Source organism: Ailuropoda melanoleuca, chromosome 9 (genome assembly GCF_002007445.2).
Source record: "Ailuropoda melanoleuca isolate Jingjing chromosome 9, ASM200744v2, whole genome shotgun sequence".
Taxonomy (NCBI): Eukaryota; Metazoa; Chordata; class Mammalia; order Carnivora; family Ursidae; genus Ailuropoda; species Ailuropoda melanoleuca.
The window spans coordinates 74,500,794-74,510,815 of record NC_048226.1 but is presented as its reverse complement, the minus strand read 5'-3'; the positions used below and the strand labels follow the sequence as shown (position 1 = coordinate 74,510,815).

At 41.0% G+C, this 10,022-nt stretch overlaps 1 long non-coding RNA gene across 1 annotated transcript; it reads left to right on the top strand.

Moving 5' to 3' along the window:
* The first annotated feature begins 6,353 nt into the window (after nucleotides 1–6,353).
* Nucleotides 6,354–9,958, top strand: LOC117803791. Its single transcript, XR_004627881.1, has 3 exons — nucleotides 6,354–6,505; nucleotides 6,619–6,825; nucleotides 8,058–9,958. It is a non-coding gene; the product is annotated as an uncharacterized LOC117803791 (long non-coding RNA).
* Nucleotides 9,959–10,022: the final 64 nt, after the last annotated feature.

Here is a 10,022-nt window from a genome sequence, read left to right as displayed (position 1 = left end):
TGGACCAGGAGACGCTTCCCAGAAGATGGCAGAGTGATTCTGAGTCTAGTTTCAGGGACATAAGCTGAATGGAACACAGGGTAAGGTGAGGACAAAGGGAGTTCCAGCTGGAGATCTCTACTTTGGCCGAAGGTCAGCCAGGTTAAATAAATCAAGAAAGGAATTTAGTAGATATACTTTAGGAGGTAGACAGTAGTTAGGAGAAGGAGATGCCATGTGGGTTCTGAACTACAGCTCTCCTGCAAAAATGTCCTCTAATTTTTAAATATAAAGAGATCTTTGTTTTATCTGACAGTGGCTTATGATGGACATCGCAAACTCAAATGCTTAAAGCGACCTCAATAAATGAAGTGAGCCGGATATACATGGACACTCAGTCCTTCTGTTTTCTCATCGTGATAAGAAATATGTTTCTACTGTAAGTAAGAGCATACATGAAGGGATGTGACCTGTATCACCCACTCTCCATGCAGGGCAGCAGTTGGGAGTGAGGGGGAGGATGTGAACTGGAAAAGTCATACGTCATCCAAAGGGGGCAATGGCTACTCGTGTCCAGCTGATCACTGTCATGTGGGATTTAGGCTCGTTGTTGCGAAATTTCTTATTTTTCAAAAGAGGCTAGGAATCAGGCTTTTAAGTAAAAATCTCCTGATTAAAAAATATATGTATATATATTCTGAATTTTTTGAGAACAGTATAATGGTCCCAGAACCCTTCAGCCTAAATCTGTCCTGCAGGCAACTGGTTTGCAATCCTGGACTCATCCAACGCTGGAGACCTGGGCTTGCAAATGGTGTTCCCTTCAGCCTGTAGGGAACTGACTAGCTGTGGCTTCTCGGGGGAGCCTTCCTTGGCAGTTGTACTTTCTCTAGTCCTCTGGATAGCCCCATTCTTCTTTTCCACACCCTTTCTGTGTAATTACATGTTTGATGCTTTTCTTTCCTGCTAGCCTGTAAGTTCATGAAAGAGGGGACAATTTCTGAGTTGATCATCAGGCTCTCTGAAATCAGACTGGCTGAAGGGGAGTTGTGTGAAGAAGGATGACGGGAGAGTGCTGCTGGGAGCATATGGTGGGCTCAGGAGCAGCATTTGGCTGGGAGGGAGATAGTAAGCAACTTTTTATAGCCATATTTAGTATATAATAAATAACTTGTCATTACTTTAACATAAAGATATGAACATGTGTGTCGATTTGAAATTATATTAAATTCTGTATTATTTACTTTTCTTTTATATAAATGCTATTATTTAAACCAAAGCAATAGAACTAGTTAACAATGCAATTAACAATTAATGATAGGACAAATTGAAAAACCATAGGGGTGAGGAAAAGTTAACAGTATTTTGATAGTATTTCTTTGCTCTGATACTATGATTTAATTCTTATTATCTTATTAGATATTAAACAATTTCAGGCTATATTAGTGTGTAATTGTAAGATCCATAGTAATTAAACAGATGTTACCTATATCTAATAAAAAATAACAATGAGATGTTTCTTTCTGTCTCATGATCCAGTAGGGTATTTTTACTCTTTCAGTTTCCTTTTCCAATAATACTCTTCTGAACTGCCCACAAGTTTTTCTTTAGGGCATGATTTTTTTCTCTTTTATGTAGCAGCTAAAGTAAATATAGTCAAATGTAAAATTCACTTTGACTTGCAGCTCTGCTCTTACTAAACCGACATCACATTGATTCCTGATATCAGTTCAACGTGGTGATCTAAATGTTTTCAACAAAAGAATCTGAGCATTGGATACTTAGGATTTTACTCACTAGTAACGCCAGGGTTTTAGACTTGTAAGAATTAGTTTCTATCTCTCCAAAAATCTCCATTCAGTTTGAATCCACAGACTTGTTTTGATAGACCAGCTGCTTATTAATCAGATAACCATTTGGAAGTTAATCATTTGGTTGTCCATATCTAAATTATCTATCATTTTAAAACACTCTTAATCATGTCACCATAACTGAAACCTCTATTTCTCAGGGAAAATGAGAAAGTCCTGTTTACCTTGGTTGCCATTTTCTGAGTTCTAAAGCAGTCTTATTTCCAAAAAAAAAAAAAAAAATGAGTCATTTTTCTTCATTGTATGAATTTCGTTGCAATCTACCTATAACATTGAACAATTCCTGTGCCTACTTCACCTCTTCCTAGGTTCCTTATAGCCTCTCCAAAGAACATCCAACAGTTTCAAAGGAACAGAATATACATTTCTGTTTGACTGTAGTCTTTTTTCCATTCTCACCCTCAAAGCATTTGCAAGTTAGAGGACATTCTTTTTTTTTTTTTTTAAGATTTTTTGAATTTGTTTTTGAGAGAGAGTGTGCATGAGCGGGGGTGAGGGGTGGGCAGAGAAAGAGAGAGAGAGGAAGCAGTTTCCCCGTGAGCGGAAAGGAGGACACCAGGCTCAATCTCAGGATCCTGAGATCATGACCTGAGCCTAAACCAAGAGTTGGATGCTTAACCGACTGAACGACTCAGGTGCCCCTAGAGGACGTTCTCCCTTGTGCTGCACTTTGAAAACATGATTTTATGGCAAGCTAATATTTTGACATCTGATCTATGGCTGGCAACAGTGATACCTATCTTGTAGGCCCACGTCTAAGGAGACAATCTTCTTCCATTTCTATAAAGTCAATAATCTCATTAAGTGCTTTTATACATTTACACATTTAACGCATCTTGAAAAGTGATCAATGTTTTCATTATGAAAGTCTTGATATTACAGGTAAGCAGACTTTACCCCCGCCCTTTTTTTAAGTAGTCTTATGTACAAGGCGTGTAGAACATTTAACAGGTAAAACCTTCTCATGTTCTTTGATAAGAAGTTTACAGACTGAGTAGAATTTTTCAAAATTTACTTTTGTACAGTATATCTGCTGACTATGCAGATAGATGAGCAAAGTCTAGTTCTATTTGAACAAGATATGAACAGTCTTTTGTATTTTCCATTAATTTTTTGCTTCTTGCCATGATTCAGTTTATCACTTACCCTATAGAAAGTATGATCATTGGTAAGATCTGACAAAATCTGATTGCTGGTTACCAGAGAGGGGTGGGTGGATGGGTGAAATGGCTGAAGGATCAAAAGTCACAAACCTCCGGTTATAAATGTCATGGGGATGTAATGTACAGCATGGTGACTATAATTAATAATACAATACAATAATAAAATAATATAATTAATATTAATATTAATATAGATCTTATAATATCTAATTAGTAATTCAAACAGTGCATATTTGAAAGTTGATGAGAGTAAATCTGAAGATTCCTCATCACAAGAATAAAAATTTTTATAATTATGTCTAGTATGGCAACTAGACATATTGTGGTGATCCTTTCTCAGCCAATGATTCAATGGCCACTATTTTCAGTTAAGCATTAGTGCCTTTGGGGGAGATGAAAAAACTATTGATTGATTTAGAAGTGCTTGCCTGCTTCATCACTAACTTGTGAGTGCTTTCATATGTGTTTCACCTTCCCTTCTCCACAATGTGCCACCCCAAATTCTTTTTTGCATCTCACACCAATACTACACCAACAGTATTCTGTTTTGGTTTGGTTGTGTGTTCAGTATTTAATACAGTGCTTCCAGCAGTATGAAAGACCAAACCGTGAGCTGTGTCTCATACTGAGAGACTGAATCGGCGTTTCATCTTCAACTGCTTAATGGGGTTCATTCTCATCTTTAGGAAACTGTTCCATTTTCCTACATGCTGCATGAATAGGAAGCTGTACAACATGGAAGGCCCCAACAGGAAATTGCAGTGACCCCTGGATTCACTTAGTACAGCACAATGGAAATAAATAAAAGCCACCTCCCTTCTGTTGGTCCATTTCTCCTTTTGGATGAGCAACTGGGAATCATCTTTAGGGCATTATGTATTCACTGAGGGGCTGTGACCTTAATCCATAAAGCCCTATAGAGTTTATGCTTTGATTTTCTTAAAGCCTGCCTCCCCCTATACAGTGGCCCAGACAATCAAAATTACCCCCACAGTGTGCTTGCTAACAGTTCACCATTTCAGTGGACCTAAGACTGAGCCATCTGGTAAATAGGACTTGACACAGAGATTCCCCTTATGGTGATCTGACCTCACCACACAGTTTGCCTGGAAATCTCCCATCTTGCCAAAGCTGAGCCAGTTTTTAGAATTCTCCTTGGATTATTAGTGAAAAGAGTAAGTAACAAAAATAAAATCGTTGATCCAGTACACTGAAGTTTCCATGAAGAAGTTACGCATGTTTCTAAATAACGGTATTTAGAGGTTTCTTGCTATTAAAAGGAGATGAATAAAGTACAAATTCACTTGGAGCTATAAGAGAACAAACGAAGATTTTGGGAGAACCTACCATATGTTAGGAAATAGATGTTTTCTCATTTGACCCTCACAACTCTATGGTGTAGATATCATTATTCCTATTCTGCAGATGAAGAAACTGGCTTTGTGGTGGTAAGTAACCTTTCCAAAGCCTCATGGATAGGAAGGGGTAGACTTGGGATTCAAATTCAAGAGCACAGGCTCCAGATTCCAGGTCTTTATACCCTATTACCAAAAGAATAATTTCTTTCTGAGCTTCCTACTTATCCTGCCTTAGTTCATTTCTTCTGTATCCTCTTTACTTTTCATATATTGTTCATCAGCTTGCCATGTTTTTCATCATTTCTCCTTGTGATAATCTCTTTAAGTTCTTCTTTTAATTATTGTGTGTTTAGTTCCCTTTCTCATCTCCAACAGCATAAGTCACTGTCATCTTTCCTAGAGCCATGTATTAGTGTCCTAAGTGGTCTCATATTTATTCTCTTTCCCTCATAAGTCTGTGCTCCACACGTGATCGTGTGAATGAAATCATTTCCCTCCTCTCTAAAGGAATCATTAAACTATACCATTCAGTTGCTCACAATCCTGCGATGGGCTCACATCACAGCTTGGAGTCAAATCCCCCCCCCTTTTTTAAAAGATCTTATTTATTTATTTATTTATTTATTTATTTATTTATTTGACAGAGAAAGAGACAGCCAGCAAGAGAGGGAACACAGGCAGGGGGAGTGGGAGAGGAAGAGGCAGGCTCCCAGTGGAGGAGCCCGATGTGGGGCTCCATCCCAGAACGCTGGGATCACGCCCTGAGCCTGAAGGCAGACACTTAATGACTGAGCCACCCAGGCGCCCCTCAGATTCCCTCTTTTGATGGCTGAGAGGTTGTCTTGTGATTTGGCCTTCACTCTCCTCTCTCACTGTGTCTCCTGTCGCTGCTCCCCAGGCTCATCTCATTCCAGCCACACTGATCTTCTGCAGGACCTTGTATACCAAGTTCATTCCTGATGCACTTGCTGTTCCTTTGCCTTCCCTCTGGTCTTTTCTTGGTTCACTTTCTGACTTCATTTAGGTCTCTGATCAAACATTCCCTGAGGAGAGAGGTCTTCCTTGATTCTATTTCTAAAATAACTGCCAGCAAGTCCCACTGTAATGCCTTACCCTAGAATTATGTTAGTTACTACCTAGATTTATGTTAGTTTTGAACATGAATCTATTCTCTTTTTTGTCTTTTCCCTGCCGTTAAAATATAGGCTCCATGGTGACAGGGATCTTTCTGTCTTGTCTGTCACTGCCTTCTAGAGTCTACAGTGCCTGGTGTAGCAGACACACAGGAAATATTTGTTGAGTGAATAAAGATATACTTCCACAAATGTCTCGGTAACATTCAAGGTGATCTTAGCAAATTGATTTTCTGGTCTCTGAATTATTTATTCACTGCTCTTATTTGTTGGATTTTTTAGTTAAACCCTTATTCTAACAATTGATCACATACTGCCTTATGATATAGTTTGTATTACTTAAATAACTTTTATACCGTATTGCTATAGTTTGTGGATTTCAGTTTTTATCTTGTAGATAAGCACCCTGGTAGCTTAAGCACAATCTATATTACTTGTAGTATTTCTCACAGCAGCACAGTCCATTAATACCGCATTGCCCGAAATCATGGATGCTTTGTCATTTGATGATTGAATTAATGAGATATTAAATACCTACTATGCACTAGACAATATTCTCAGTGCTTTGTCAATATTATTTCTTTTATCCTTATGACAACAATCTGGAGTGGGAATTCTTACTCTCATTTTACAGACAAGAGAACTATGGTTCAGAAAGTAGAGGTGACTTGTTTTATTAAAGTTGTACACCTAAGAAGAGGAAAGAAGTGTGTCTTAAACATAGGTATGGACTTTTAAAAAAATGCTCTTTCTTTCCACTATAGGCTATAGTAAATCTCTGTTAATATATAGATTCATTCATAAAGTACAATGACTCTCAAATCATACTGAGCTGACTTATTTACTATGGGGGAAGAGGAATGTGCTGAGTGGAGTGTGTTGTTTTTGATTATTATCTTTATGCCATTTGCTTACAGGATTATGGAAAGAAGGACTGAAAAAGGTGACTGGATCTACTCAAGAGAAAGGCATTTAAAAATGCAAAATGAACAGGTGCAAAGGTCAAGTACAATTGTGATTTTAATTCTCATTATTTGGGTTCCATATTACTTGAGATCCAAGACACTTGATGTTGCTTTCCCTTTTCCTTCCCATGACCATTATCCTTTATCAGGCCCGAAGCCCAGAAAAAGAGAAGCTCTAATTAGAATTGGGAAACTCAATATGGAGCCTAAGGGAAAGAGAATCAATGGCTAGCTAGCCACATTCCAGTTCCCCACAGTTGTCTGAACCTGGCTATAGACCTGACATCTTTGCAAGCATGACATCGTACAAGGTGCCTGGCAGAACCAAAGACACAGAACCCCTGCCTAAGGAGAAGGTAAGACAGGGAGCAGCATACAGTAGATATTTGGGGACTTGGTGGAGCTTGACTTTTCATGAGATCTCTACCTTTGCTGAACTTTCTTATTAAACCCGAATTGTCTTAATGCTATTATAAATCACTGGCTCTCCAAAGTTTAATATGCTTAAGAACGAGCAAGGTATCCTTTGGGGAAAAGCAGATTCTAGGGTCTTCGCTGCCAGAAATTCCACCTTGGGTGGAGCTTGGGAACCCGAGTCTTTAAACAAATACCTCTGCATGATTCTGATAACACATTATCCATGGAGACGTATCAGTCCAACACACCTTTCCCCCTCAGCTATTTTACCACTGGAATTGTGTTTTACATTTCTGAATAATATATTCTTTCTCACACAAGCATGGAAGATCATTGAATATGTTGTCGTGTTAATATTGGAAACTCAATTCCAAGATGATCATCAGCCAAGAGATTTCTCTTGTAATGATTTATTCAAGTCTTTTTTTTTCTTCTATGGCTTTTAATGCACAGTCAGTCTTTTAGATTAAACATCAGCCAAGCGTTAGCTCGCAATCTATATTACTAAGTACTAAAAGCTGGCCCAGCATTCTGGCAAGAAGGAACGAGCTGTGAACAGTGAGGCCTGACAACCAAAATGGTGTGAAGTACTCAGATCCCCTGGGTGGACTCTTGGCGCTAATGCTGATCCTTATTTCTCAGAAGGTTCCTCTAGTGTGACACTGTGGGGAAACCGTTAGCAGACACGCTCTGAGAGGATTTTGATTGCTACAATACACACATGCTATATCTTCTGGGGATTTTCGTACTGCTTTCGTTACACTAAATTCTCTAAATCATTGCAGAGAAATTATATTAGACTATAGAAAATGATATATGTTACAGACCTCGCTCTGTTTAGCCCATAAGGTATGAATTGAAGCAGACATGTATGCTATTATTATGATAGATGATGAAAAGCGCCACACAAAGGGTATGAACAAAGCACTCAGACATTGAGAAGAACAGAGAGGATGACATTCGAGCTAGACCGGAGACTAGAAGCAGCCTTTCCCCAGACAGAGAATAGAACAAAGGCCTTTCTGTAGAGAAGAACTGCCTTAGGATAAAACAAAATAAAGGCAACTAACATTTATGGAGAACTTATTTGCTAGACACTGTCATAAGCAGTTGTTATGTTTTATTTAATTCTCAAAAAAATTAATATAATGGACGCTGTTATTATTCTCAGTGCAGAGGTGAGGAGATGCAGCTGTGGGCCGATGTGTGGCGTATCCTTGGGTAGCAGGAACGTGTGAGGCGGTGGCAAATGGTGTGGCGTGACCTGAGCCAGCAGAGAAGGCGTCAAAGGTAGGCTGGGCCGGGTGATGAAGGATCTTCATTAGACGCTGAGGAAGTGCTCTACGCGAGGGTTTTGTTCTTGTTTTTTCAGTTAGAGTTTCCTACTACACCAGTAACATCCACACACACTTCTGAGATCTGCAAACAGCATACAATGAAAAGAGATTTGGCACCACAGTTTCTCTGTTCTGCAGCCCCTCTCCCGGGAAACGGCCGTGATCACCAACTTCTCGTGCATCTTTGTGAGAATATTCTATGTATAACTATCTTCTTTCTTCTTCCTTTGTTGAACACACAGGAGCATACGATGCGAACTCGTGTCTTGAGATCGTCCCCTATCAGTACATTTGGCACACTCAGATCTGTCTCATTCTTTTCTTCAGCTCCATGTTTTCCAATTCTGTGGTTGAATCCTGGTTTAGTTAACCAATCCACTAATCATAGACATTCAATGTGTTGCCAGTCAGTACACAGTGCTGATTTGAAGATTCTCATCTTTGAAAACGTGCAAGTATTACTTACAGGAGATAACCCTTGGGGTGGCATTTCTGTGCCCCTGGGAAGGAATGTCAGTAGGGGAAGGCCACGGACAAGCAAGTGGGCCTTTGCAAGCCACCAGTCTGGCAGCTGTGTTGCAGAATCCTGCGGATGGAGGAGCCCTCGGAAGTGAGGAGACTGGGAGTCTCTTGTATCTCTTTGGGAGGGAACCCTGGAGAGAGCGGCTGAAAGCTCAGCCAGCTGACCCCTGGAGCAGTTTACAGATGGAATCCCTGAGAGCCTCGCACACCCTCTCTGACCGCACTCCCTTTTCCCCCAGGCTTTCTGTTTCCCCCCAAGTTCTTTTGAGCAGGTAGCTCACACCTGTGAGCAGAAGGTGTCTGTGGCGACTTTGTCTTTGGGGGTAAAGCTCTATGTGGTTAGTATTCTGAAATCAGTAACGACAGAGGATTGAAGGAGCCCATGAGCAGTGGGGAGAAGTGGGGAGAAAAACCTTTGCAAAAGTGCTCCAAAGTGACCGTCCGGGTTACCTTGGTGCTGGCGTGTGCTCTCGGTCCTACCTGTGGATGGTGGATGGCGCTGTCTATCTGCGTGTCTTTTGTTGCCCTCTTTTCTTTTTCTTTTTTTATACCAATAAAAGCACACTTACTTACTATCCTTTGCATTCGAGGGTAACTACCGTACCCTCATTAAGCCCCGTGACTTCTTTCATTCCTCGTCTAGTCATAATCTTAATTACCCCTGCTTAAAAAAGCTTAACCTACTTAAAGGAGCAATAACAAACTAATCCTAGTTTGACAACACATGCACATTGCATCTGGCATGAGGAGCAGCAGGCCCTCCCCGCATCTCTCTCCGCGGCCTCTGAGCGGAAAATGCAGGGAAGTGAAGGCGCGGGTGGTCAGCCGTCCTCTTTTCTCCCTTTCTCTCCCTCCTGGAGTCCCTTTTGGGTCTGCGCTCACTCGCTCCAACCCTGAGCTCCAGACAGCTCCGCGGCCACGGGCCCCAGGGCCGGCAGCCTTACGTAACCCGGAAATGAAGCAGAAGTGCTCCTGGTGTGGCTGCAAGTCGATTAGAGTTTGAGAAACATAAAACTGAAAGCCAAAGAAGATCGGCTGCCAGTCACACAGCGTGCCCTTCTGCCAGGGCACGCCTGCTCCCGATGATACGTACGCCAGTGTTTATTCTGCTCTGGAAAAAAATAATGTCCCAAGTGGTGCAGCTCACACCACTTGGGCTCAGAGGGAGACCCAGCGCCTCGCAGGCCTGTGCGGCACTCAGCAGGCAGGTTTGGACGACAGAGCTGCAAGCTGGGAGTTCTGTTCATCGTGGGGGGTGGCGGCCGGGGGGGAGGGGG